This window comes from Tupaia chinensis, unplaced genomic scaffold (genome assembly GCF_000334495.1).
Source record: "Tupaia chinensis unplaced genomic scaffold, TupChi_1.0 Scaffold000320_2, whole genome shotgun sequence".
NCBI classification, from domain to species: domain Eukaryota; kingdom Metazoa; phylum Chordata; class Mammalia; order Scandentia; family Tupaiidae; genus Tupaia; species Tupaia belangeri.
In genome coordinates this window covers 759085-765321 of record NW_006159814.1, presented here as the reverse complement: position 1 = coordinate 765321, position 6237 = coordinate 759085, and the positions used below count along the sequence as shown (strand labels likewise).

The 6237-nt window shown below is 39.1% G+C and overlaps 1 pseudogene; it reads left to right on the top strand.

Moving 5' to 3' along the window:
• The window catches only part of LOC102476051 (28S ribosomal protein S18b, mitochondrial pseudogene), a 3981-nt pseudogene extending 3087 nt beyond the window's left edge, over window positions 1-894 (top strand).
• The last annotated feature ends 5343 nt before the right edge of the window (window positions 895-6237 follow it).

Sequence of the window (6237 nt, the reverse complement as noted above, 5' to 3'; positions counted from 1 at the left end):
AAGAAAGAAAGAAAGAAAGAAAGAAAGAAAGAAAGAAAGAAAGAAAGAAAGAAAGAAAGAAAGAGAAAGAAAGAGAAAGAAAATCATTGGGCATTTCTGGACCCTGTGTATGTCAAGTTGGCAGCCTCCTTGTTGAACATGCTGCTGAGGTGGCTTCTTAGTCTTTTTACCTTCAGAGGTGCCTATGGTGTTCAGGTTCTATACAGACTTTTTGTAACAAAGTCCCTTCTGAGAAAGAGTCCTTGCCCTCAGTTCCCGTTTCTCCTTATGAAGATAAATCTTAGAAATATTTGGACCCTGGAGAACACCAGTACCGCTATGGTTCTCCTCCTGTCTGGGCTGACTATCATCTCAGCCACAAAAATGGTATACCCTTACAGCAGACTCAAAAGCTGTGTATTAGAGGGAATACAGTTGCTGGAAATCCCTGGCCCATCTGCTGAGATCACAAGTTGCACGTTGACTTTAGGAACGCAAAGCCCTTGGAGGGATAGTTTTGTCTGTGCTGACATGGGTATCATTCTCCATGCTCTGTATACAAGAGTCTGTATGAAGCAACATAAGAAGTTGAGCCAGGCCAGCTAAAAAGCCTGGGATCATGGTCTTCTCAGTTACCACATTCCCCAGGTTGAACCGGAAGACCTTGATTTCAGTACTTCTCATGGAGCTGTGAGTGCTACTCTGCCAGCACCCACCCTGGTTTCAGACGACCTTTGGCATGGTACAGCTGGAAACATCCACCAGACAGAGAATTGTCCCAACTTTGCCAGTTCTATCAGGGCTATCTCCAAAAAGGGAGTGGCCCACCACCCGAGTGGTTGCCCAAGGTGCCCCCTCCCCACACCACCTGCAGAAGTCTCCTTCCATGAGCAGATGAGTCAGAGTGCTCTGTAAGACTGTAGAGCAGGAAGGGAGCCTAAGGATTAGGAGATAGAGCCTAGGAATATATAAAGAAATGTTACCTTTAAGAGTTATGTCTGTTTTGTGGTCAGTGGCAGTCTCAGGAAGAAAATTGTTGTTAAATACATCTGAGACTAAGAGAGGTCAGTATAAATATGTATGGGAGCCCCAACCCGTAAATATTGTAAACAGATGGGCTAAATATTGAATTGCTATTTCAGACTTCTGCAACTCAACTTTTCCACAATAAAGTTATATCTCCTGTCAGAGAGAGAGAGATAATCATTGGAGACTAGTATAATTGGCTTTGATTGCTTAAATCCACTTTGAAATAGAATTTTGAACAGTTTATAGGTATTATATATTACACCTTTATTAAGGATATATATATTTTCTTCTTGGCTAGGCATGGTGGCACTCCATAATGATGAATATATGAAAAAGCCCCGTGTTCATGTCCTGGGGTATCCCTGTACACAGAATGCACTTTCTTGTGCCTGTAATACTGGTTGACTGAGGCTAGGAGTAGAACACGGTGTAGAGACCCTGTTGGGAGTGCCTGTCTTTCTTTGCCTCTCTCTCTCTCTCTCTCTTTCAGAAGAGATAAGTACATAAACTTTTAACAAATGAGAGTATGTTTACTATGACATTTGCTGTTGTGTAGGCTTAAAGGATGTTATTGAGATTTTGTTCATTACATCAGGCAAGGTATCCTTTACGACAGCAGTCCCCAACCTTTTTGGCACCAGGGACCAGTTTTCATGAAAGACAATTTTTCCATGAACTGGGGGTGGAAGGATGGTTTCAGGATGATTAAAGCATATTACATTTATTGTGAACTTTATTTATATTATTATTATTATGCTGTAATAGATAATGAAATAACTATACAACTCACCATAATGCAGTATTTGCAGCCACTCCCCAGCACTAGCATCAATGCCTCAGTTCTACCTCACGTCATCAGACATTAGATTCTGATAAGGAACACACAACATAAATCCCTTGCATATACAGTACACAATAGGGTTTGTTTTCCTATGAGAATTTAAGCCACTGCTGAGCTAACAGGAGCAGAGCTCAGACAGTAATGCAAGTAATGGGGACTGGCTGTAAATATAGATGAAGCTTCTCTCAATTGCTGCTCACTTCCTGCTATACAGCCTGATTCTAAACAGGCCATGGATCAATCCAGTGACTGGGGACTGGGGACCCCTGTATTGACACACTCTTTTCCAGTCTTATTTTTGCAAAAATTTCCCTTAGAGGACTTTATTTCTCTATTTTGATATGGATCACTTATTAAGTTAGAAGGCTGAAGAGTAAAAATATATTTTACAATCAAAGGAAAATCTGGACACTGGACCCGAACAAAATAATCAAAAACACAAAGTTCAAAGTATAGAGGGCAGAAGGTGGTATGTCCAAGAAAACATCCTTCTTATGTCTTATTGTTAAAAAATATTTTGCTTCTCCTGTACAGAAAGCATAATTTTAAAAAATTTCTTGGCAATGAAAATTTAGTAAATCTTTTATTTCCCTTTTTTTATTGGCTACTAGGAAATTAGAACTAAAGTTACATTGCTCTTCACCACCATGTAGAACTTTACAGCATACGTATTTGTGTCCTAAATTTTTTTCTGGGTTTATCTTATTTTGTCCTTATTTTCTCTTTTTCTCCCTCGATCCCTGACATAAACACACACACACACACACACACACACACACACACACTCAAAGTTATACACACAAGGGCCTTCAGAAAGAATTAAAGTACACCTTATTCGAATGCAAAAAAAAAAAATTGAAATCCATACATAGTTTTTTCTTTCTCTTTTCTTGTTTTTTTTTTTTTTTTTTTAAGAGGGATTTTTGTTGTGGGGCACATGAACTTGCTGGAAAGACAGAGAGAAAGAGAGAGAGAGAGAGAGAGAGAGAGAGAGAGAGTGATAATTCGATCCCCAGGAGGGATGGCCATGTCACAATCCCTTCTCTACCATTCTTCTCTTGAGATTTTGGGCACTCGTACACACACATCCAGTGTGAGTTTCAAGCTACCAGATTAGAGACTCAGACTATAGTTGGCCACGTGGGGGTCCAGGGCCTTAACTACTATGCCAAATTCTCGGCACATAGTTTTTTTATAATACACATTTCCATGAACTTTTTGAAGACCCCTCTCATACATGTGCACAAACGAATATACAGACATACCTACATATATATGTGTATACACACATATAAATATATATATATATATATATACACACATACACAAAGAATATGTATGTGCATGTATTTCTACAATGCTTTGCTTCTTATGGCATAGTAATTTTTATAACATTTTTGGAATGAGAAAAGGCCTAAATGAGCAAATTTGTTGTGCAGGTGGTTTGGGCAGCGCCAATCTGGAAGAAGAGAGAACAGCTGGAAACCATAGTGATGGGACAGGCAGTGTCAATGTGAGTAGAGCTATGACTGATCACACCGGGAGAAGAAAATAGAACTGAGAAATATCTATAAATCAGCACCGTCACAGCTTTATGCCTAAATAGTTGGATGGAAAGAGAAATGACTCTTGGTTTGAGGATTACACTGCATGCCTACCAGTTAAGGCAGGGAATGGTTTGGAGGGAGCATACTGATTTGAAAGAAACTATCTAGGACAGCCAGAATTTACTCCCATTATTTTTCTACTACCAATCAACCTTGAGCCATCTTTCTGGGCCTGGTTGAGTTCCTGTACTTCCAGAAGTTTTCATTGCTCCCTTTTCTGACCTCCAACAGTACTTGTTATCAACACTATCTTTACAGCAAAGACTTGAAGTGTCATATGTAGCTATCCCACTTGTTTTATCTCGTGGATAAAATTTATCATTCAGCAAATATAAGGAGGTCCTTAAAAAGTTCATGAAAAATATGTATTATGAAAAAGTGATGCATAGATTTCAAAATGTTTTGGCACCATAATAAACTTGTACTTTAATTCCATTTTTCCATGAACTTTTTAAAGTCCCTTCATATTTAGTGTGAACCATCCATGCATCCTGAACTAGGTGATGCCATGTGAATGAGTCAGACTCCTGGGCTTTAAAGAGTTAACAGTCCACTAGAGGAGAAGACAACACAACATAAACAAGCTGCTCTGTGTCCCTTGAAGACACACACATCTTGTTTTCTTTGTTTTTTCATGGTGGCTTGCTTAGGCTTCACACACAGCAACCCTTAACAAAGAGTATGTCTATTGGTAGATTATTGATTCAAGCATATAGAAGAGAAATTCCATAGCAAACGTTGGTGGATGGAATCTGATCTCTCTCCAAGCTAACAAAACTCTCTTTTTATACTCTGTGAATCATGACAGTAAATAATGCCCACACTCAAATGTGACTTTCATCTGCATGACTGTGTTAGACTTGTTTCTGCTGTGCTCACACCCCCGACACCCCCAAATGCAAAATCCTATGAGAAGCTCTGATATGGTGGCCAGTTTTTGCTTTTGCAGAGTGGACCTGATTTCCAATAGCAGCATTTGAAACATAGCAGGGAAATATCCTTTTTACTGAGGTGCATGAGATGTGACAAGAAACTTGGTAGCATTATAGAAAGCATGAAGTATGAGTAAGAAAGTGATTTTCAGAGTTTTCTTATGGATCTGCCCTTAATTAACTGCTTCAAATTTGATAAGACAGTAAACTTTCCCAACTTCAGGACCCTAATTTATAAAGGAAAGTGGCTAGAGAAGTAAAATTTTAGAACACTTTGTGTTCTTTTCATCTGGTGTCTTTCATATTATTTCCTTTTTATTTTACATTTTTTAAAGAATTATTTAACTTTATTTACTTATTTTTAAAAATTTGACCAGAGAGAGACAGAAGGAGAGAAAGTAAGAAAGCAAGCTGCCAGGTCCAGGACTTGAACCACAATCGCCATGTGGCAGTTCAGTATCCTCAACCACCACCAGTCATCTGCTGGACCCACAATTTTCTTTTTAAATGTCTTTACTTAGGGGAACCAGCAGTTAGCGTAATGGCTATGTCGCTGGATTCCCACGTAGTCGACCGCGGTTCGTGCCCCGGACCCGGTGGCTTAAAACTCACGCCGGGCGCGTGTGCGTGCGTGCCCAAGATCCCGAGAGGAGAATGGAGGAGAAGGGATTGCGGTGTGACCATCCCCCCTGGGGGGTGATTTCTCGCTTTCTGTCTCTATGTCTCCCTCTGTCTGTCTGGCGAGCGCACGCGCCCTACAGTGAAAATCTCTCCAAAAAAAAAAAAAATGTCTTTACTTAGTTTTCTAAGATAACAGTTATTCAGAGTGAGTTCTCTTGTGCTCCAATTGTCAATGGGAGGATCCAGATGTAAAAATTGCCAGTGTTAGAAGTTAGGCAATACTTAGGTGTGTTGTTTTGGAGAGACTTTTCCAAGGCATAAGATAACTTATTCAGAAGATCTCAGGATGTGCCTAGGTTGGGTGATGTCATTAAGTCTCCACACCTTCAGGTTGTTTCTCTGATCTCCAGGGTATGATTGTGAAGATCTTCAACACGGGGCAATGGAGAAAGCTCCAGCCATGAAATAAAAGATGCTGATTTTGGCCCCACTGCTGGCCACTGAAGGAGCTCAGAACAAGATTTGAGACCTCTCTAGACCTCAGTTTCTTCACTTAGAAAATAAGGGTTTGGTCAGATTCTCTTCAATTTTTTGCCCAATTCTAACAATTCTATAACCTCTTATAAATTGTGTATGTGAGTGTGTGTGATTTGTGGTCTGTGCATTATTACAACCTTTTATAGTTATGACATTAATGACAATGTCTGACAATTTCTAACATTCTGAAACAAACAGCTTCTTGGTTGTGGTTAGTGTTCCATGACGTTGTGAAAAGAATATAGGCTTTAAAAACAGAGTCCTGGGTCCAAGTCCCTCCACTGCTATGTCTTAACTGCATTGTTTTGAATGCATCACTTTTAATTTCAAAGCTTCATTTGCCTCCTTCATAAACTGGACATTCTGATATCATTGGTATACGTTTTTTGTGGTGATACGTGACTGGCACAGGTGTTGGCACATACAAAAATACTTTGGAAAGCCATGAAAAATATAATCAAAGTATGAATTTATTTTGCTGCAAAAATTGTTTTAAAGTTCATGCATAGATTTTTTTCATACTACATATTTTCCATGAACTTGTTGAAGACTTGCTCAGAGTGCATGTTTAATAAATGGTAACTCTTATATTATGATGTGTATAGGCTTAATAAAATACTTGAGTCTATTCGTCAAATGACTAGTAGATGAATAGTACTATCACTTCTTTTATTATTCTCCAAAAGAATAT